This window comes from Ceratotherium simum, chromosome 35, assembly GCF_057802395.1.
Source record: "Ceratotherium simum simum isolate JZ-2026a chromosome 35, ASM5780239v1, whole genome shotgun sequence".
NCBI classification, from domain to species: domain Eukaryota; kingdom Metazoa; phylum Chordata; class Mammalia; order Perissodactyla; family Rhinocerotidae; genus Ceratotherium; species Ceratotherium simum.
The window spans coordinates 22,832,224-22,855,983 of NC_141934.1; the positions used below are offsets into that span (position 1 = coordinate 22,832,224).

Genomic DNA, 23,760 nt, shown 5'->3' on the forward strand with positions numbered 1-23,760 from the left:
AACAACAACTCCGTAAGAACGGAAATATCTTCCTTTGGGGCCTAGATGTGGGAAGGAAAGAAAGAGCGAGAACAAGGAAGAAAGGGAAGAGAAAAGCAGGGATGGGGAAAATTCAGGACTGACGAGAAGGAACAAGTGTCTCCCCCAAACAAGCAGGCCTGGGGGGCGCGCTGCTGCCGGAATGTTAGCCCTCCTGGTACTCCAGGCCCTGGGAGAACCACTGAGATGGGAACCGTTCACACCTTAGGGCCATACTTTCCACTGTGTAAACCTCAGCGGCCGGGTTCCTTCAGGCCGATCTGCTCGGGTGGCGCGAGGTGGGTCTGGCCTGGCTGACCAGCCAACGCTCATCCGTGCCACGCCCACCTCGGCGATTCCAGGCCAGCCTGCGCGCCACAGCCGCGTTCCCGCTGAGATGAAGAGCTTGTTCAGGGAGGAGGAAGCCATCTCTGCCCTCACACAAAAACAGGCCACTGCTGGCACTGAACTTGTGGTGTTTCCAAACCACACTTGCTGAAGGAGAGTGTCTGCTGTTCTTTCAAGGGAGCCCCACGGCTGCTTACATCCTCCCCATCGACGTCAACGGCATTCATTCATTCATTCATCAAACGTGGATGTGAGCGCCTACTCTGTGCCAGGTGCTGTTCCAGGCACTGGAGATCCAGCAGTGGCTGCAGCAGACAAGGCCACTGCCTGCGTGGTGCTGACAGGCTAGTACCTCATCCTTTCAAGGATGGGGATATGGAGTCAGGCTTACGTGGCATTTATGCAGCCCTGGGGACCGGCGGAATAACAACAACAATAAGGATAAGAAGGACAGAAGCTGTTGCTTTTCTGCGTGGACCACGCGGCAGACGCCGTGCCAGGGATTTATAGCCATTCTTCTTTGTCCTTCGAGAGGGAGGTTACTACTCCATTTTCAGATGAGGAAACCGAGGCTCAGAGAGGACAGCTCACCTGTCTCAGGTCACAGACTTGGTAAGTGACAGGGCTGGGATTTGAACCTGGGTCCTCTGGCTCCAGAGCCCATCCGTGCTCTCCTGACCCTACAGCATACCTCGACCTAAATCCCAGGGCAACCTTTGGCGCTTCCCTCTCCATCCTGGGCGCTGTGTACTGCGTAGACTCGATATTCCAGGACATGCGCGGACCCGTAACCCACACACGTATCCCAGCTCTCTGCGATTAAAACAGCTGAACTCCGATCCATCCTCAGAAAGATTCATCTGGGACCCAGAACACACTGAGCAGGGATCTTGACTTCTAGAAGTGCAGTGTCCAATATGGCAGCCACTTGCCTTGTGTGATTATTTAAATTTCGGATGTTTAAATTAATTTAAATAAAACACAATTACAAATTCAGTTCCCCCGTCTCACAAGCCATATTCCAAGTGCTCGATAACCACACGTGTTAGTGGCTACCATATCGGACAGCTCAGACAGACCTCATTGACGTCATCACAGAAAGTTCTAGTGGACAGCGCTGCTTTAGAACATCTGAGACATGCGGTTTTGTCCCACGAGTCCCACGCCCCGTGCCTGCCACTCATCTCCTCAAGCTCCAGTGGCTCCCGGAATCCCCACACCAAGCACGCACACTCAAACCTCGAGAAGACACGACCAGACGCTGGAGAGGGCACGGAGCAACCGGAACGCCCACGACGCTGGTGGGAATGCAAAATGGTGCAGCCACTGTGGAAGACAGCTTGGCAGCTTCTCAAAAAGTTAAGCATAAACTTGCCTTATGACCCAGCAATTCCACTCCTCTACCCAAGAGAATCGAAAATATACGTTCACACACAGACTTGTACACGCGTGTTCATAGCAGTGCTATTCACAAGAGCCATAAAGTGGGAACAGCCCAAACGTCTGTCAACTGACGAATGGATGAACAAAATGTGGTCTAGCCGTACAATGGAATATTACTTAGCAACAAAAAAGAACAGAATACTCACACCTGTTACAACACGGATGAACCTTGGAAACATAACAGTAAGTGAAGGAAGCGGAACAAAAGACCACATGTTGTATGATCCCATTTATACGAAATGACCAGAAAAGGCAAATCTACAGATATACAAAGGAGATTCGTGGTGTCCTGGGGCTAGGAGTGGAATCAGGAAGGAATTGTAAATGGGCACAAAAGATCTTTTCGGGGCAATGGAAATGTTCTAAAACTGGATTGTGGTGACGGCTGCACAACTCCAGAAATGCTAAAAACCACCGAATTGTACATTTATAACAGGTGACTCTTATTGTATGTAAATTATACTTCAATAAAGCTGTTTAAAAAAACTCAAAAGGAGTCGGGGAAAGCTACGCTCAGCTGCCACTCATAACCACAAAGCTCACACTGGCTTTCTCTTTAGAGCCCTCTTCGTCTTTGCCTTGGACCATCACGACATTAACCAACATTCATGGAGAAGACACTGGGCGTCAGGCTCCGTGATCAGCATTTTACCTGAAGTGGCTTCTACTATCCCCATATCACAGACGGCAAAGCTGAGGCTCAGAGAAGGTTCTTCCCTGGGTCCAGGACACAGAGCGAGGCAGAACCAGGGTTCAAACCCACGTCTGCCTGTCCTGCCTCGCACAGTCCACGGGCTGCTGCATCCGGTTCTCCCAGCGAGGCTGGTGGGAGCTCAGAAGAACGAAGTCCAGCCTGCACCCTTGAAGCCTTGAGCTGGTGGCTGGTGCCCGTCCCTTGTGTCACCTGACACCCTGCTGGCAGGGACCCATAGGGACAGTTTCAGATGGTTTCTATTCTAAAGCAATGTTTTGTGTGTTTCTTTTTTTTTCCTAGGGATTTATAAACTCTGTCTTTTCTGTATCAGGTTGAAACTTAGAATACAGGTTGTCAGCCAACATGCCAGGCATTTTTCTAAAAATAACCCAAATTGGTTCAGCCATTTTTAAGCAACGGAACAGTCAGGGGAGGGAATAAAAGTGTTGGGCGGGAGGAGGAGGCAGGAATTTTAAAGGTGGCTTCAGACGCTTTTTTTAAACGGCTTCAAACTAAATATAACAAAGGTCTTTCTGATGAGACAAACGTGGACCAGGGGCCTGGCCATGGGACGGTAGGTGGCTTTCTCTGGCGCCTGGGACCTCTGACCGGCTGCTCAGGGTGGGCGTCTCAACAACCCTGTGTGTGGGTCTCCAGAACATCTCACGTAGAGGGGCAGGGAGGAGAGGGCAGAGGGAAGATGGGAGAGAACAAGACTGTCTTCAGGAGTTGGGGGGACGTGGGAAGGGGGTGCCCAAAGGGCAGACACACCACCTAGGGGCTGAGGGTCTTCTCCACACGGCCCTGCCCCGGTAAGTCAAACTCTCATTTGAACGGCTTTACGCACCTCCATCAGGGAAGGAGGCTGACCGGCCCCCAGCCGACCTCCCAGGACTGGCAGGTGATTTCAAGGAATAAAAGGGGGGACATGGCACACGGGAGACAAGTGTCCCCACTACACGGGGCAGGGACGCTCAGCTCTGGCTGACTGTGGGCCCAGTGGGGTCGGAGGGTCTGATTGTACAGAGAAGCCCAAATCCACATTTTTAATTTGAAAATCTCTGTATTTTTAATTGTTGGCAACAAATTCAGAAAAAATTTTAACAATGCGGTCTGTGCCAAACAAAACAGATTTACTGGGGGATTTGGACCTTGGCCTGCCAGTTTGCAAACTCCGGTCTAGCCTGTTAACTACACGGGATGGAGAGAATAATAACGATGATGGCTTCCATTGACAGAGCGCTGAGGATGTGCCTGGCCCTGTGCTAAAACAACCCCGTGAGGTGGGCGCTGTCATTATTTCCTTTTTACGGAGAAGCACATGGAGGCACAGAGAGGTTAAGTCATCTGCCCAAGGTCACACAGCTGAGGTGGCAGGGCTGGATTCCAGCCAGGAGTCTGGCTCCAGAGCCTCACTTTAAGCACGAGGTGACTGCAAGCTAGGTGGCCATTGGTGTGACATGTCCATGCCGTCCTGTGGGATCAGACACCCCTGGAAATGAGGGGGCACTTAACATTCCAGATTCATCAACCCCACCTTTTATAAACCTGGTGCCCAGAGAGGTTGGGGAGGAGCCCAAGGCTGAGAGCAGCGTCCAGAATGTGGGTTTCTCTCACTGTCCGCTCCATCCTGGGACTGCCCCAGGCCCAGCTGGCCCAACAAGGACGCCCCTGCCTGTGCCTGCTGCCAGTTTCCCCAAACGCCCTACGGAGGGGGCAGAGCTGACGGCCCTCCAGCCGTCATGGGGTCCCCAGGCCCGGCTGGCTCGCGCCCCCCACACCTCCAGCTCCTCTTCCCAGGATCCCGAACAAGGAGCCTGTTCACAGCACAACGCTCATTACCATTTCCATCCCGCCTTTCCCCAGCAGATGTGCGCCGTTACAATAGTGGGAGAAAATAGAAAGAAATTTCGGAATTTGTTCTCCAAAGATATTCAAATTAGTTAATCAAGGGGCTTATTATTGCTTCTCCCCCTCTCAGCTATCCATGAGGATAATTGATCAGCTGCTAATAACTGATTACATTTCACAAGTGTTTTCTTATGCCCATTACCAGCGTGTTTAAAGACAGTTTGTAAAGTTCTAATTATTTCAAATTGTTCTGCCGAAGAAAACACCTTGGAACATCAGTGGTTGGCTATGCCAGGGACGCCGGGCCAGGCCGAAGGGTATTTGCAGGCAACGACTGGGGGCCTGGTAACCCCATTTCCCCCGCCCCCTGGACTCCTGCATCCTCCCTCCCTCCCTCCCACCCAGTCTCCAGAAGGCAACCAGGATGCTGCCCCCCAGCCACCACCCCTGAAGGACAAGCCAGGTCCAAACTCCTTAGCACATCATTCATTCATTCGCTGACTCACTGATTTATTCAGTCATTCTTGTCTTCACTCACTGGTTCACTTTTTCATTTAACACAGTAGTTCTCAAGCTTTTTTTTTTTGTCTCGGGACCCTTTCATACACTTGAAAATGACCGAGGACCCCAAAGAGTTTGTCTATGTAGATTACACGATAGTTACTGTATTTAAAATTAAAACTGGGAAATTTGTAAAGCACAAGAATACACAAGTGCGCACACCGTTAGCTGTCAGAGTGATGACATCATCACAAGTCACGTAGGTTCTGGAAAATTCCACCACGCATTCGTGAGAGAATATGAGTGGAAAGGGCAGACAGCAGCTAGGTATTATTACGGAGATAATTTCACCCTGCAGATCCCTGCAAAGGTCATGGGGACCCCAGCGGTCGCTGACCCACACCCTGAGAACCGCTGACGTAACCCACACTTATTGGTCCCTCTGTGGGTCAGGCTCTGTGTGGGATCCGATGGGGAACCAGGCAGACGTGTCCCCTCTGTGGGTTCCTGGTGGGGGAGGAGGGCAGTTAGCGGGGGTTACTATCTGTGGCACCTGGCACAGGACGCACCTAACAGATACCTGGAGAATGACTGCGGGGCCGTGGGCCAGAAGGCGGGTCGGTGTGGGGCTGGGGGAGGGAAAGGACTGTGCTCACAGACAAGCACGCCTGGGTTCCGACCCCACCGCAGCCACTTTCCCCCTGGGGAACCCTGGGCTTCACGGGTGGGCCTCTGATACGGGCTGTCACGGGGTGTTGGAAGGACAGATAAGGTGCTCAGTGAAAAGCCCCACAGACAGCCTGGTATGCAGTAAGTGCTCAATAAATGCCCCCCTTCATTATTAGCATCATGAGAGACTGGCCCCTGCCCTCAAAGGCTCAAAGACCCACCACACCCCACAGGCAGGCTCGGGGCACCCAGTGCTGGGAGGGTGGGGGTGCCCTGGAGGAGGGGGTGGTGCTGGCCCTGGGGTGTGAGTGGGGAGCAGGGGGAGCACACGCCAGGCAGGACGAAGAGCAAGTCCAAAGGCCGGGAGGCGAGGAAAGGACGGCGGATCTCGGCAGGTGAGAGAGAGGCGGCAGGCGAGGCGGGCCTGGGCATTGTAACAACAACAACAATAATAATAACAATAGTACATAACAGCAGATGCCTGCACACGTCCACGCAGGCCAGACACACCCTAGCACCTAAGTTCAGTGCGTCCTTTAACCCTGCCACCAGCCCCACTGGTTAAGCACCACGCTATCCGTGCTGCACAGCTGGGGAAACTGAGGCTCAGACAGGCCAGCGAGGCTCAACTCGCACAGGCCGGCCTCGGAGGCTGCTTGTGCTCGAGGGCTGCCGTGGGGCGGGAGACACCGGGCCCTCGCCTTCTGGACGCGGGGTCCCTGGTGAGCCTGCGATGCCCGGACCGTCCTCAGAGCCCCGCGGGGCAGGAGGGAGGGGACGGAGCAGGGCGGCCGCGGCGGGGGAGAGCCGGGAGGGTGTGGGGCCCGCCGCAGGCCTCCACGCACACACCGGATTAGAAGCCGGGGCGCGGGGCAGTGGGGGTGCGGCAAGCGCCCGGGCGAGGGCTCGCGAGCGGTGGAGAATTCCATCAGGCGCGAGGGGTGGCCACGCGGACCGGGCGGCCGGCCTCTCCTGCGCCCTCGCCCTCCAGGCCGCGGGCCTGCCATCGGCCGCCCTCAGAGGTGTGTCTGTGGAGATGCAGGGCTGTGCTCCGTGGACAGGGCCCGCACCCCCTGGACGCCAGGAAAGAGGGAGCGATGGAGCGGTGGCAGAGCCCCCGAGGACCCCAGACGGCAGAGGAGCGCCAGGGTTCCGCGGACGCCCGGTGTGAGCAGCCTGCTCGTGGGCGCGGGGCAGGTGGAGGAATGTCCGCCACGAACGCAGGGAGAGGCCCCCTCGGACGGTCAGTGAGGAGAGTGTGAGCGTGTAAACCAGCAAGAAGCGGAAGGACGATCCTCCCGGCGATGGAGCCTAAGTCGGTTATGGCGGGAAAATGGGAATCTTCGTCCTCACCCGCTGCAAGTCCCCAGCGATAACTGTTGAATTAAAAAGAAGAGGAGAAACAGGAGAGCACAGACCCGAGGCCACCCAGTGGAGAAGGTGCGTGCAATTTACCTGACAGAGGGTGGTATCCAGAATCAGGAACTCCTAAACCTGCATTAAGAAAAAGAGACGGCCTCGCAGCGAAATGGGCCCAAGACTTGAAGCAGCACCTCCCCAGAGAGGAGATCCTACCAGCAATGAGCACCTGAGAAGATGCTCTGCGTCCTCAGGCGTCAGGGAAACGCAAATTTAAACCACAACGAGACCGCTACACACCTACCAGAAGGGCTAAAGTGAGAGACAGATAATACCAAGTGTTGACACGGATGTGTGGCAACTGGAACTCCCGTACACCGGTGGTGGGGGTGCCAACTGACATCTGGGAAGACGACCCGGCAGCGTCCACTGAAGCTAAGCATATGCCCGCCTACAACCCAGCAACTCCTCCCCTGGGTACACACCCAGAGACACGCTTCACCAAAGCAGAGCCTCGCCGTTCAAAGTCAGCTTGTGGGCCAGCAACATCGGCTGCACCCGAGATCTTGCGAGACACGCAGGAACTCAGGATCCACCCCAGACCGTCTACACTGGGGTCCGCGTCGTAACCAGACCTCTAGGTGATGCACGAGTACATTAACGTTTGAGAAGCGCTGGTCTGGAATGTTCACGGAAGCACTGTTTATAATAGCCCCAAAGTGGAGACAACCCAAATGCCCGTTAACAGTGGAATGGAAAATAAACTTGTGATATATTCACCCAACGGAATTCTGCAGAACAGCCACAAGCACGAATGAACTAAGCAACAGACAACAATATTGATGAGTCTCACAGACGTAATGCTGAGCGAGAGCAGCCAGGCGCAAAAGAGCACACACTGGACAATTTCATTTACATGGGGCAGGGAAACAGGCAAAACGGATCTGTGCGGTTGGAAGTCAGCAGGGTGGCTCATCTGGGGCCCGGAAGGGCACAGCGCCACCTCTGGGCGGCTGGGGATGTTCTGTTTCCGGGTCTCAGTGCTGGCTCCACGGTTGCTGTGCTCAGCTGTGGCAATCGGATGATTCGGGCACTTCTCTGAATGATTGTTCCAGGGGGTGGGGTGGGAAGGGGAGAGTCAGGGGAGGGAGGACCAGCTCTCTTCCTTCTGTCCATCTCCACTGCCACCAAGCCCTCACCTTTGCTCGCCTGGACTGGTGCAGCGACCAATCACCCATCTTCCTGCTGCACCTTCCTCCCAACCAGCAGTCCTGCCACAGCACCCGAGGCTGCTTTCAGAAACACTAATCCCATCACTGCCAGGCCCGACTTCTGCAGACACTTCCCACCACTCTTGACCCGCTCTGGAGGCTGATGTTCCAGATTCTGCCCAGGGCTGGCAGGCTGGGTGTGATCTGGCCCTGCCACCTCTCTACCCTCACGTCTCCTGCTCTCTGTGTTCCAGCCACTCTGACTTTCGTTGGCCAAGCCTTTGACTACCTCAGGGCCTTTGCACCTGCTGTTCCCTTCACCTGGACCTCTCTTCCCCTAGATTTTCCTGTAACTGCTCCTTCAGGCCTTCCCTGACCCTCAGGCCTAAATGGAACCCTGTTCTTACTCTCTCTCGGCCCCTGGGGGCTTCCTTCACAGCATTCCCGATATGTCACTGTCCACTGGCTTCTTGCCGTCTCCCCTGCTCACCGGTGACGGCAGAGTTTGTTCTCTGTTGCGTCCTCGGCTGGTGTCGGCACCTGGCACACACCGTGCCTGCCTCCTCAGGCAGCAGGAAAAGAGCTCGCCCTCCCTCCCATTGCTTCTCCCCACACTCCATAACCCTCTTCCTCTCCGCCATTTCTCACCTGCTCTGTATTTTTACGTTGTGGATACCTCGTGTTAGTGACCTATTTATTGAGCTAGAACATCCATTCAGAAAAGTGCGTGCAGTAGGTGCTCAATAAATACTCACTGAAGCAACAAGGCAAGAGGTGGGCTCGAGCACCCAGAGACGTGCTTGCAAGCTCCCCTGAGGGCCTCCTGGTGCTCAGCTGTCACCGTATCTCCCGGCTGTGCCACAGGCTGGCGGGCCCTTTTAAGGTTCTGAAAATACGTCCTTGAGGGACATGAGAAACTGAGACAGAAAGGCCAGGTTTAAACGCAGAGCGACTCGGTGAAAATATCCGATCGATGGCTCGTAGGCTTCGGGGTGACCGGCAGCCGTGCCCTCCTAGGGCTCTGTCAGGCCTGGGCCTCAGTCGACCTGAGCTGGGGGCAGCTTGGCTGTGGGCCGTAGGGGTGACATGGCCAAGGGGGTTTAGTGGACGGTCCGGGGTCCCCTGGGCCTCCCGAGAAGAGTGGAAACGGCTTTCAGAGGCCCCAGCTCCCCCGAGGGTCAGCCCTGGAAACGGTGGGCCGTCTAACAGGGTGGCACCGTAACTTCTACAAATAATCTGTTCTCTTTCTCTGGTTAGCTTTTCAGGATAAGAAGGTTCATTAGCGTGACACAGGTAGGATGTTTGATTATGTCCTTGAGAAACCAGGCCCCGACTCTGGAGCCCCTTTGAGACCTCCCATCGAAAAGGGAAGAAAGGAAAATTTATTTACTCAGCTCTCCCTGTGCGCCAGGCACTGTGCAAGGTGTTCCCACAGGCTGTCTTATTTATTGAGCACCTACTGTGTGCATAGTCCTGTGCTAAAGGCTCTACGTATATTATGTCATTTACTATTATTAACCCCGTCTAATAGATGCATAAACTGAGGCTCGCAGAGGCCTGGTGTAGGGCCAGAAATGAGCAGACTCGGACGCTGAGCCCAGGCCTGTGGCTTGCCAACACCCGGCCTGCCCACCCGCCCATGGAAACTCTGTGAAAACGGACTGTGACTCCCCCGGCGAGGAGACAGTCCAGACCCCGGGCCAAACTGAAGGGGCTCCCCAGGCGAGAGGAGGGGTGATCGGAGCATCGAGAAGGAAAGCAACTGCGACGGACTGAAATCCATCACAGAGGTTTGCATCCAGGAGCTCATAATCACCCGCAAGCCCTGCTCACCCTGGAGGGGGCTGGGGATCCGACCCGTTGCTCTGGAATATGGTGAATAAAGGAGAACACTCGCACTTTCGCCTTTGCAAACCCACTCGGGGTGACCAACGCAGAGGAGAAGATTCTCTGCACGGATACATTCCCGCCAGTAACAGGAAGGAAGGACGGAGTGGACCACCGCCACCTGGCAGGCCCTGAGGAGCCCGGAGCTACCGCGAACGCTGACCACACTCACTCGCTCCTCCAAACGCATCCTGAACGCCTCCTCAGAGCCCGGCACTGTCCCAGGCGCTCTCCACGTTAGCTCATTTCATCCTCACAACTCTACAAGGTGAGATTATTCTCGCTGTTTCACACGCGAGGCAGCTAAAGCACAGAGAGGTCAAGTTACTTGCCCAAGAGCACACAGCAAGCAAGAGGCAGTGCTGGGATCTGAACCCAGGTAGCCTGGCCCAGCACCCGAGCGTTTAGCCACAACCCTCTACCCCGCTGTGAAGAGACACAAGGATGGGCAGCTTTGCGGCCGGGCGCTCGGGCGTCGGGGAGGCATGTGGCCGGGCCCGGAGCAGGGCTGGTGGTCGCAGCCAGCAGGAAGGCTGCCAGGAGGCGGCGCCAATTAACGCCCGCCGGGCGGGTGTGACTCTCCCCACTTTATAGTCTCAGCCACAGAAGAGGGGGTGTGACTTGCACCAGGTCACTCGGCCAGGCTGCCAGGCCCCCTCTCATCACCGTCACCCCCGCTCGGGACGGACCTCTGCAGGCTGAGCCCAGAGGGGAAGAAGCGGCCGGCCCTCAGGCCCTCGGAGATGCCGCCGTGGAAGCCGCTTCCGGGCAAAGCCCAGTGTGGACAGACGCCGTGCTGAAGACTCGCCCACAGATGCCTCCGATGACCCACCCGGCCCGCTTTGCACAACCAGGGCCAACTCCGGGCACCACTGACCTGGGGGGGCCTCCTCTCAGGGCCGCTGGGCCCTAAGCACCCCAATCCCTGCCCAGATCTCTACCCTAAGAGCAACGGGAGCCACTGAAGAGCTTCCACACGTGATGATGGGAAGAGAAGATAAAGCAGGGAAGGGGGCCAGGAGGGGTGGGGTCGGGGGTGAGCTGCACTTCACACAGCAGCCAGGGGACACCTCGTCAAAAAGCTGACTTCTTGGCAAAGACCTAATCAAGCCATGTGGATATCTGCAGGGAAGAGCCGCCTCCTGAGAGAGAACAGCAAGTGCCAAGGCCCTGAGGCAGCAGGAGCATGCCTGCTGTGTTTGAGGAGGCCTGGTAAGCAAAGGAAGGATGGGGTCTGACGCATTTCACAGAATCCCGCTGGCTACTGTGTGAATAGAGATTCCTCGCCCTGGGCACTGACAATGCCTTTGGCAGGGAGCAGGGGGCACAGATGACGTTACCAAGAGTATAACGTGCGTGAACAGCTGGCTAGCCCGGGCTCTGTGCCCAGCGTGTTCTAAGCACATTTGCGAGTATTAATGCATGCATACCTCTCAGTGACCCTCTCAGATATACACGATCACCATCTCCACTTTACAGAGCAGGAAACAGAGGTCCAGAGAGGGCAAGGTCGCCCAAGGTCACAGAGCTGGCAGGCATTGGGGCTGGAGGCAAATCCAGGGACTCTGGCTCCAAATTCCACCTCCTGCCCTTACTCTGCACAGCCTTGAGGCTCACTGCACAGGGTCTCCTCTCTTGCAGTGACTGTATGTGTGTGGCTAGGATACACTCGGCTCACTCAGTCCCAACTGGCCACAGGACCTTTGCACATGCCTTTCCCTCTGCCTGGAATGCTCCCTTCCCCACTCCCTGCCTCACTATCAAATTTGTGCTTCGGGTCTCAGCTTAATTGTCACTGCCTCTGGGAAGCCCCCACCGCTGAAGCCTCTCTAGATGATGATCTAATAGCACCCTGTCCTCCCCATCAGGGCCCTCAGGACACTTTTTCTGCATCTACCTCCCAACTGGAACGTCTACCCCCGAAGGCGGGGCCTGCGTCGGCCACCTCCCCTCTTTTATCCCCAGCACCTGGCCCCGCGCACATCGTCGGTCCCCCTAAGTGCCACCTGACTAGGCCCTTCATGGTGACAAGGGCGGCAACCCTGAGATGGCTGACGTAAGGAAGGAGATAAAAGAGGACAAGAGAGAAAGGAGAGACTGAGAATGAGAAAGAAAGGGAAAGAGGGGAGAAAAACCAAGAGCGAGAGAGAGCCACAGAGGAAGCGACAGCAGTCCAGAGAGAGGGAGAGAGAAGGGGACACAGAGAGGAGAGGAGGGAGGGAGGGAGAGACAGACAGAGAGACCGAACAATGGCCTGATGGCCCTGTATCCCGGGGCGCCGTCCAGCCCCCGCCCTGTCCCTCCTCTCTGGGCCAAGCGGGTGACCGGGCCCCATTACAGGAGCCGTGACCGTCGGGAGCTGGGCCTCTGGAGACGGATCCATTATGGAGCCTCCAGGATAATGGGTTCAGGGCTTTACTTGGGGGGGGGGTCCCCCGCAGGGCCCAGGGAGCCGCTTCCCTCCTCGGCACCCCGCCCACGAGGCCAGGGCTAGGCCCCCACACGAAGGACTCCAGCCCAGCACTGCCGCGGGCAGAGCCTCCTTCCAGCCTCACGGCCGGTAACAACACTGCTCATAACCGTGGACGGCACAGACGGGGTATCGGTTTACACGCACAACCTCACCGACACCATCACCACTCCACAATGTCACCATTCTAGAGATGAAAATATTGAGACACGGAGAGTTCTATGCTTATCTAAGTCAGCAGCCAGGAAGTAACAGAGCCAATATTCGCTCCCAAATCTATTCCAAGAATCCAGGTCCTTCCATTATACCAGTTTTTGTAAATAGTAAAATTGCTACACCGCTAAAGCAATATACACACATGATAGAAAATGCAACAGCACAGGAAGATTTAACATTAACAAGTCTTCTTTCTCCAGAGGTGCCCACCACTATTCTGTGTCCTTTCAAAGATATTCCATTCATATTCAAGCAAATACACAAGCATAATCTTTCTCTTCGTTTATTTTACTCAGATACAGCACGCTACATACCATGTTCTGTAACTTGCCATTTTCACCGAATTTACCTTGCCCGTTCCTTTCATCAGTACATAAAAGCACCTATCTTGTGTTTTACAGGTGCAGGATATTCTTCTGTGTGGAGGTACCTTATTTTACGTACCTGATCCCTCATTCCTGGACACTTAGGTTATTTCCAATCCCTAACTCAGGGACACTTAGGTTATTTCCAGGTTTTGCTATTACTATGGATGCTGTACCAACACATCGAGACGCTCATCTTGGGGCCCATGTGGGTTTCTAAAGGATGAGTTCTTAGACGAAGAAGGGCCGGGTCACTGGGCAGCCACATTTGTAAACATGATGGGTGCTGCCAGCTTGCTCTCCGAAGGGACTGCTTGACTGTCACTCGCACCGACCACATGAGGAAGTGCCTCTCCCCACGGCCACGCCGAGACTGCCAGCAGTACTTCTATCAGAGGGTCGGGACAGCAGAGAGGTGAAAGGGAAAAGAAAGAGGGACATGCACGATTGTGTCCAGAAGAGGTGACAACGGGTGACAAGGAGGACGTTGAGTCTGCCAACGACTTGCTCTGGGATTTCAGAGCAGTCACTGGACACCTCTTTCCCTGGCTTCTCCTTGAGCCAAATGGGCTTGTTAGTCACAGATGCCCGCCGGGGGTGCTGGGGTCCCTGAAGGCCCTAGACCATTGATCGTCACCGCCAAACAGCACGGGCCAGGCCCTGTGTACGGCTGACGCGTGTCACCTCACTTCACCCTCCCAGTCACCTTGAGAGGGAGGTGCTATTATCAGCCCCATTTGCAGATTGGGAAAGCGAGGCCGAGAGAGGTCCAATCGCTTGCCCAAGGTCACACAGAGCTAAGAATGTGATGACCCTGGGATTCGAACCAATGCCCCCCCAACCTCAGGGTTCCAGCTCTTATCCACTGCGCTGTCCCGGTCCCAGCCAGGCAGCCAGTGAGCTCACCCTGTCTCCCGAGACCCCATTACTGCTCCTTCCTATTGCCGGACCCCTCAACCCTGAGATTTCCTCGCACGGAAGTTTCCGGGCGACCTCCATCTGGTTCCTCTAACTGAGGGGACGGGAGCCCGGGCACCGCTCCACACCCACGAGGATGAAGAGGGAGCTGCCCCCAGCAGCCCGGAGGCCAGACACCAGGCCTGCCCATGGAGGGCACGGAAATTTCTATATTTCTGTTTTCTTCTTTCTCCCCTGGAGAGATGGGCTGGCCCTGCCATCCGTGGCTTTCCAGGAGCCCAGCTGAGTCCCCACCGGAGGCACATGCGACATTCACTCACTCATTCATTCATTCAGCAGATATTCCCTGAGCTGCCTCCACTGAGGGTAAGAGCCCAGACTCCAGAAGCCAACCTGAGCTTGGCTTCCAGCCTCACCGCTTCTGAGCTGTGTGACCGTGGGGAAGCCCCTCAATGCGTGTGTGCCTTGGTTTCTGCATCTCTCAAACAGGTACGATCATTACCCACCTCCCGGGCTAACCAGCGGCCTGAAGGAGGAAGGAGCATCTGGACGTGTTTGGCGCAGGCTCTGGGGCAGCTGGTGGCGAACAAATGGCAGGCGTTGCTCCGGGGATTACTGAACAAGACTGACCCCGTGCCTGCCCTGGGGGAGCTCAGTCACCTCCACCAGCTCCCCCGAGGGGCCTCGCAGGGGCACTTGAACGTCTGCCCCTGGGCGGGATCTGGGGCCTCATCCTTGCCCACTCTCGCTGTGGAGATCAATGCCAGCCTTCCAATTCCTGCAGGACCCCCCTCGGCTGACCCCAAAGTCAAAGCTGCCACCTCCTCCTTCTCCATCCTCTACTACGAATGTTTAAAACTAGCTGGCGGTTGGCGATTCCACGCCGAGCTGGCTTCTGGAACAGGGAGAGCTTGGCACAGTCACCTGCGCCTTTTCCCCATCCGATCGAGTAACAAATCGCTGGTCTCGCCCACCCCACAGACTGTCTCGAGTTTACAGCTGTTCCACCACCAAGGACACCGGGGCTAACGGCTCTGAGACAAAGAGATCAACTGGAGAGCGCCAACAGGATGGATGCATGCGCCCAATGCCAGGACGCTGGCCGCTGGGCCGAGTGTAAAAGGGAATGCCTGATTTGTTCAGACCCACCATCACCGGGACCTGCTCTCCAGTTCTGACGGAGTGCGGAAGGGGTCCCGTGTGCGGTCTCTGTTTGGAGGAATTAATTATTTCAAGTGGTGTCAACCCTTGAGCTCGGCGGTTTGGATAACGTCCCCACCCGTCGACGGGGGCACACCCCTGGTTAGGTCCTGCCCGATGGCCCTAAGGAAACAAGGAGACTGAAAAAACAGCCATTCCAGAGGGCTTTGAAGAGTTTTTATCCCCTGACCCTGCCCTGAAACATTTCTGCATCACAGTTTTAAACAGACATCCACAAACAGCCCCCTTCAACTCCCCTCCCCGCAAGACCACGCACGCCTCATCGGAGACAATCCCACGAACCGGTGGGCCACTGCACCCCCCGCGGAATGACAAGGCTTTCTCCTGCCAACCAAATATTTCATCCAGCTGTAGATATCATGAGGAAACGGCAAACAAAGAGAGAGATTTAATAACTGGAAATAAGACTAAGGATACAGATAGTTTAATTTTTTTTGTATTGCATCTAATTGCAATCAACAGCACACATCTGACACAGCGACAGGCTCAGCAGAATTGCTGCTGAGAGAACAGAATCTTTGTCTAAAAATAATCAGACATTCTGTGCACCACTGTTTGTTATAACGGTAATCGATGCCGCGGGCTTTGAATTCCATCAATTTATAGATCTGCGCGGGCCTGCCTGGCGAGCGGGCGCGGGGCGCCGGGGTCCTGGCCGGCGCGGGCAGGGCTGGGGCCCGGTGTGTGATTAAGATAAGCCCCGATTCCTTTCATACATTCCTTATCAGGGTCTAATTCTCCAGCAGGTAGAGATGTTCACAACAGTTAAAGATTAGTGCAGCTTCTCAGACGCCAAATTTGAGGGTATTGATCAATAAATCAAATCAGGCCGATCAATCGTCCAATCAGGAGAGTCTAGCCAGTGCATTATCGCCGGCGCCTCCAAGCCGAGGCTTTTCATGGGTCTCATCAAAACAGCCTCACCTTGGCTCCCCGCCAGCTGCCGGCTTGCCTAATAGACTCCGCAGCCGAGAGGGGCTCCTGCCCAGCGGAACAGCAATAAATTTCTCATCAAACAGCCAACGGAGAAACAAGATGAACATCTGTTTTGCTGCAATGAAACTCCTGTGTTCTTCAGAATGCGCAAACCGCCTCTGACAGACCACCCCAAAGGCGGCTTCCCCGGCACGCGGCGGCCCCGCGGAATATTCCGCCGGTTATTTCAATCAGGTAATTTAAGGAGACTTTGCCTTCTTCTCTCTGCAGCTGCCAGAGCTCTGCAAAGACCATTCCGCGCAGGCGATAATAAATGCCATCCTGGGACCCTGTAGTATGAAGGCAATTTTATGATCCCCATTATGTGGCAATGTAACTTCATTAAAAGCTGTTTATTCCCTCTAAGCATTTTAAGCACTTTCTCTCACCCATAAAGGAGGAGCCAGGGAGGTTATTTTTACAAAAAGGGTTGCAGGCCGTATTTCTTCTCTCAATAACATAAAGGAGCCCTGCCCACTGGCCTTCTCACTCCAAGGAGAGCAGCCAGCCCCAGGGGCCTGGGAGGACTCAGTTTCCCCGGGACCCACGCATGGGGCAACGTCAACCGCAGGCCGAGAGGTCCAGGAGAGAGAAGCCAGGGAGGCTCCAAGCCCACCAGACCCTCCCAGGCCCTTTGTTCTGGGTCCTGTAAGACAGGGGGGAAGAAAGTTCCAGAGTATGACAGCTGGGAATATGCCAGCCCAAGGCGGCGTTTCCCAGACTGGGGCTCCCCTGGACCTTTCCTTTCGCTGTTCCATGTTGACACTAATCAAAGACATGATTACTCGGCCTGTTGTGAAGGCCCAACTTTTCTACTGCAGGGAGAGCTGGCGGCCGGAAGACCATTTCAGAGCCTGAGATTTGATGTCCTACATCAAGGTTCCTTTGGTGGAGGTCTCCAGACTCCAGGGCTGAGAGGAAATTCTCGAAGGTCCACAAGATTTCTTTCCCGACCTTCAAAGGGTCTGTTCATGTCTCGAGCTGGAGGAGGGGTGTGGCGGAAGGCGGTGTTGTGGCCTCTGAGAAATCAGGGGAGGGGACAGGAGGGGAGCGAATGCTTCTGCGGTGAAGAGCAGCCTGTGAGGACCAGAAGGATCGTGGGCACTGCGGGGGTGGGGGGGGGCCCTCTGTGCCTCAGTTTCCCCATCTGTCAAGTGGGGGCCTATGATACCCACCTGCAGCGTCTGCTGAGGAGGAGAGATGATGCTGGGCGCTGAAGGGCCCTGCTAGTGAGTGAGATGAGGGCTCCTGAGGACACCTCTCATTTGAAGGAGCTCAATGTCCCCAGGGAGGAGGGACACTGAATCAGAGGGTCCCGGCACAGGTGGGTGTGCAGGTGGCAGCCTGTGCCAGGGCCAGGGGACTCTAGGGGCCCAGAATTCTGCCTGGGATGCAGTGGGGCCATGAGAGGGTCTGGAAGGTGGAGCACACATGGTAGAGGGGAATGGTTGCGAGGCTCGTCTAACGTGGTGGGATCAGCCCCAGGATAAAACCATGGCCCCCTGACGATCACCCCCAGGATATGCGGAACCACAGGACAGAGAGTAGTAACAACAACAGTAATAGTAACAGTGGTAACAGCTAGCACCTACCAGCCTAAACTCTGTGCCAGGCACTGTTCTAACCCTTCTAATCCGGTAGGATAATTATTATTCCCATTTTGCAGATTAGGAAACTGAGGCCCGACGAAGTAAAGCCATCTTCCCAGGTCACATGGCCAGTTAGCAGAATTAATCATTAACATTTCTGCGGTGCTTACTGAGTGCAGAAACTGTTCCCTGTTCTGTGCACCTCACAGGCTTCTCCTGAATCATCTCCGGAACGCCCTCCTAGGTGGGATGTTATCACCTCCACTTTACAGGTGCAGACACTGAGGCTCGGGGGGGGTGACTTAAGCAGGTCAGCAGGGGTGGTTGGGACAGGAACCCCTCCAAAGCCCCGGACGCCTCTGGGGGCTGTTTCCCGCCGGGCTCTCTGTGGGCTCTGCGACGAGGAGGGGAGTCCCTGGCCCCTGGCGAGGCTCCAGCGTCCACTCTCGCCCCGTCCAGCCTGTCCTCTGCACGGCGGTGGGGGAGCCTCCCTCCCAGTCTCCCCTGGCCCTGCGCCGACCACTGACCTCCTCGCTGTCCTTCCCCGCCTCCGAGTCTGGGCTCTTCCCTGAGCCTGGTAAACGGCCACCATCCTCCAGCGAGCTCTAAGATGCCACTTCCTCAGGACTGTCCCCTGGGGCTCCCGCAGCCCCAGCACTTCCCCACCAGAGCCCTCAGCACAGGCGTAGGTAATTCGACTTCACTCCAAGTGACCAGCTCGTAAACGTCTGCCTCTCCCGCTGGACCCCCACTCTGTCTTGTCCACCTCTGGACACTCAGCCACATAGCAGGAGCCTAAGAAATATTTGCTGATGATCAAAGTGGGGACCTCTGCCCCCCCAAGGTCCCCCAAGGAGACACGGACCACACGTGGCAGAACCATAGGGCGCGCCAAACTCTCCACAGGAAGAACCCAGGGGGTGCTGTTTCCCGTGGTCTTCCCTGCGCCCTCCAGCTGTGCCCCTTCCAATGCAGTCCTAGGCCTAAGCCACGTTCCCTATTTTAAATGTGGGGTGGGGGCGGCTGAGTCTGTGGTTTTGTGGACAAAAAAAAAGAGAGAAGAAGTAAAGGTTAAGGAGAGGGGACAGGGTCAGATGTCCACCCTTGAGCCAAGGATGTCGTGGAACAAAGATGACCCAGTTGGAGGGCTGGACTTGTCAGACCGAGAGCAAATTACAGCCCTGCCAGACATGGGGCTGTCCGCCAAAAGCCCAGGTCCGTGCAGCGGTCTCTCATGCAGAGGCCACGGTGTTCTAGAACCATCACACACTCCAGCCAAGACACGCTGCCGAGATTTCGGGGCAAGATTTATTACACTGGCTGGGCTTTAAAATGAAAGCGAAGAGAGGATATTCTGGCAAAATCAGGGGCTGTTAATGGGGTGAGAATCACATAAAATGGATCATCTTCGAATATCTTCCTCTGAATGCACAGACAGACCTTTGCAAAAACCCTGGGTTTCCAGAAAAAAGATGCCCGACCCAATGTTTTCACACTGACGTGCTGGTTGACCTTGCGTGAATTACTCTCATTCCTTGGAGATGTGTTTCTTATTTGCAAACAACAATAATAATCATAACACAAAATAGTAGCTATAGTTTATCAGTTGATTACTATACACTGGGCGCTTTGCACAGGTCGTGGCAACAACTCTTGGAGACACTTGCTATTTTTATCCCCATTATACAGGTGAGAAAACTGAGGCTCAGAGAGTCACGCGCACAGTCAGCGGCTAACCCAGAACTGGAGCAGCCTGTCAGACACCTTCACGGACCTTCCGCTCTGAGAAGTTAGCTCTGCCTGTTCAGAAGAAGCTGAGAGAGAAACTCCGACCTCGCCATTCCTGTTCTCAAAACGCAGATTCCAACAAGGAAGCCCTTCCACCTTCCAGGCCTGGGGTGTCTGCCTTTTGCTGCAGAAAGAAAAATGGGCAATTTTATTTGGTTTCTTATGATGTTTGCTTCTGGGTTCTCAGGATCTTGGCAGGTTCAGCTCGTGCCAGGTCAACGTGGGCCCTGCCCCCAGCAGGCACCAAAAGCATTTCAGAGGCATAAGCCACAGGGATGCTGGCATGCCACAGGGGACAGAAACGAAAGGATGGGACAGACTCTCAGGTGAGGCGTCCCATCCCGCTGAAGGGGCCCAGAATGGGGAGGACCCAAAACTCTAGAACAGTGGTTCTCAACTGCGGGTGACTTTGCCCTCTCGAGGACATCTGGCAGTGTCTCAAGACACCTGAACTGTCACAACTGGGGGGTGCTCCTGGCATCTGGTGGGTGGAGGCCAGAGATGTTGCCAAACATCTTACAATGCACAGAACAGCCCCCACTGCAAAGAATTATCTGGTCCAAAATGTCAATAGTGTGTGAGGTTGAGAAACCCAGGTCTGCAAAGGGGGACAGTCACCCCGGAGTATAGAAGATGGGGGTGGGGGAGCGTCTTTACATATTTGAAAAACAGGAGAGGAGTTCAGATCTGTGTGGGCAAAGGAAGGCACACAGAAACAGGTTTCTGGTCAGCATAAGGAAGACGCCCTGATGCTCAGAAGTGAGTTAGTCCTCTGTCCCCAAAGGTGTCCTGGCATACCTCGGTCAACTGGTGGGCTCTATGGAGGGGAAATCAAGCCTGGAACAGGGGGCTGGACTAATTGACCTTTCTTTTCCCATCCAAATCTGACACTGGATAAAGTCCTCAGGAGAATAGCAATGAAGTTTGAGGTTCCGGAAGGAACGTTCCATGGATGATCTCATTTAACCCTGCCGGAGGCTCAAAGTGGTAAAATCCCTTGTCTGACGTCACAAAGCTGGAATGGGGGGAAGTCAAGCTGTGAACCGGAGTCTCCTGATTGCGAAGCTCGTTAGGAAGATGCTCCTCAAACTCAACTCTGCCTGCTTCCTTAAAGCACCGCGCCCACTGTCACCGCGTTGATTCAGAACCCGTCCGGAGAACTGGACCCAACGCTGAGACCCAAGTTCAACAGTTCAGCCCTCTCTCACGCTAAGGACACAAAAACATGTTCCCCAACTCGCCCAGCCCCCAGCTTATTTTGTTAAACAAAAACACTGCAATCAGCAGTGAAAAGACCTTGTCCTGGGCGCACACTTTAATTGATGTCCCCAACCATTCGGGAACACGGATGAAAGAAAACTCACTTTATTAACAGGCCCTCATGCTAATTAGCACAATTTACTGTCGGGAGGCCGCCCCTGCCTTCTGCAAACGTTACAAGTAAGGACAAAAAACTTTTGTCGCAAACCCAACACGATGTCGCCGTGTGACCAGGACTGCCAAGCCCACCACAAAGAGATGGGAAAAGCCCGCGGCTGCAAGAGGCCGCTCGGGGCACTGGATTTCACTCCCTAAATTTATGATGTAACTTGACCATTTCCCAGTGATAGGAAAGACCCGAATTTCAATGTCGGACACTTCTGCACGCCACTTTGAGGCAGTCTCCCTAATGACTGCGAAGCTTTGCGGAAAAGTGGAGAAAGGTGTGGGCGAGGGGGTGGGAGAGCCGGAAAAAAAACCCTTAAATGTTTAATATTCAATAAATGTGTCAATTTTACATACAGAGGCAAATGGGTCTTTATTGAGGAATTGGTAAATTTCCTCCGAGAGAAAGTAAGTGCGTTTTAGCCTTCAAGGAGTCCCAGCTGAATAGAAATGGAATGTGATTTGTGATAAAACTCAGCTGCTCTATAAAAGACGTTAAATAAATGTTGCTGTTTCACCAGGGATGTACAAAATTGATTGCATTATAGACTGACTCCAGGATGCTGCGTCCCTGTACGGCCCCCTCATCAACTTCTGTGTGTGTGGGAAGCTGCTTTCAGGGACAATTCAGAGTACGTCGTCACAACTCCAATCCTCATGCTGTGGCAGAATTTTCTAGAAATGCAACATTTCCCCTCGAATACTGGGTTTTAGGTTGCACCATAAGAAACTACTGATGTTTGACCATTTTTGACTTCCAAACAATGACAGTTTTTTCTATATCTTCTTAAATTTCCAGTGGACTGGCCCTGTCACCTTGAGGAAGGCGGTTGATACCACTTAAAGGGAAATCTGGTCTCTGAGGTTCCAGGCGGAGGTGTCACAGCTCCTTTTATCCGCTCACCAGAGGGTACTCTGGGCCTGGGTGAGAGTTTCACCTTTCCTTCAGCCCAGCTGGGTGAGCCTGGGGCTATCTCCTGCCCTTTCTGAACCTCAGTCTTCCCTATCTGCAAAATGGGTACAACTCCACCTTTTCTCAGGGTATTTGGAAAATCGAATGAGGTAACAGATCTGACCCTAGCTGGTTAACTGTGAAGTGTTCAGGACAGGTAATTATTACAAGGTCTTTCCTGTGTATCCAACCAGGGGCGGCAGGTGGGCTAGATGAGGTGGATAGGACACCCACGGCCCTGCCCTCAAGGAACTGATGACATCGCTATCTGCATATGACTTCTTCAGGTAAGAAATTGGTTCCAGGGATGGATGGGTGGACCCAAACGGATCAGGAAGGCTTTCTGGAAAATGGGCACCTGGACTTAGACACTCTCTCAGACACACCCGTGCCTCTCCACGACCACTGCCAGCAACCCGGCCCAGCCACTGCCGACCCACTCTGGCCTGGACGCCTGCAGCAGCCTTCTTGGGGGTTCCCTAGTTCCACACCTGCCCCTCTCCCACCTTCCCATTTCCCCCTCAGCAGCCAGAGAGAGCGTTTCCAGATACAAACTGGATGCTGACACTCTCCTGCTGAAAACCTCCCCAGGCTCTCTGTCCAATTTCAGATAAAATCCGAACTTTCCAGCTCAGCTTGCAAGGCCTGTGTGGTCTGACTCTGTCCTCTCCTGCAACGAATCTTCCCCCACCGTCACCTTCGCTCTGCTTCTGCCATCCTGGCTCTTCTGTGGTGGGAAACTGCCAAGCTCACGGCAGCCCCGGGGTACACGGGCACATGCAGTTCCTCCACTGGATGCCTTCTCCTCCCAATCCTTTGCCCAGTGCGGTGGTTGCCCCAGTGTGGTCCCTGGGCCAGCAGCATCAGTGTCACCTGGGGACTTGTCAGAAATGCAAATTCTTGGACCAGCTCCAGACCTGCTGAACCAGGCTCTGCTCTGGGGGTGGCACCTAGCAATCTTTTTAACAGTCCTCCAGAAGATTCTAATGCACACTCGGGTCTGAGAGCCACTGGCCCCGCTCAGTCCTGCCCCTCTGTCAAATTTCAGCTGAGAAATTGCTTCCACAAGACCAGCCCCCCACACAGGGTCAGGTTCTTACCATCGTGGCCCCTACTCCCCCCTCCTCATTTCTACGAAGCACTATTATGACTGGGACGTCATCATCCACCGTCTCACATCTGGGTCTCTTCGTAGCCAGACTGAAGCTCCACGACGGCAGGTACCATGTGGCCCCAGCACGTACCGGTGCCGGCCGAGAGCAGATGCCAGTAACTATGTGTTGTGTGAGCAAATGAATGAATGCTCGAAGGAATGAATGAATGAGTCCTGGGAGAAGGACTGATGTTCATAAAGAAGGTGCCCCCAGGAATCCTATTCTCCATCCACCAATCCACAGAGCATCCCTGGACTCATCCGCACCTGATCTTCTAAGTGTCACCCTGGTCAAGTCAGCAGCCAATCACAGTGCTGCATGGAAATGACCGTCAAGTTAGAAAGAACAAAAAGGACAAACCAGCAGAGAGAAGAGTCCACCCAGTGGGTGAACAGCTCAGTGGCTAAGCCCGCACATCCGCCAACAACAGCAAACCTCTCTCTCCTTCCCCAACAGCGACCGGCTGTGCAGAAATCTTCCAAATAAAAACCTGGAGACCGACAAAATTGCAAGCAGGAAATCTGCCTGTCAGCTTGGAAAATCCCAGTCCTGCAGTCGTCCGGATCTTCCGGCTGCGAGATGGGGTCTGTCCTAAGTCCCGAGTCTACTGGAAGCTTCTCGAGGCTCCATGGCCGTTTGCTCTGGTCTTCTTGGAGCTAAAGCTGGAAGGGAAATCATTTCCTTTCCTATAACTCAGAGCAATTAC

The 23,760-nt window shown here is 54.6% G+C and overlaps 1 protein-coding gene across 5 annotated transcripts in view; it reads right to left on the reverse strand.

Annotated features, from left to right (window-relative positions):
* The window catches only part of CUX2 (cut like homeobox 2), a 249,458-nt gene that overhangs the window by 112,267 nt on the left and 113,431 nt on the right, over positions 1–23,760 (reverse strand). The window lies entirely within an intron of this gene.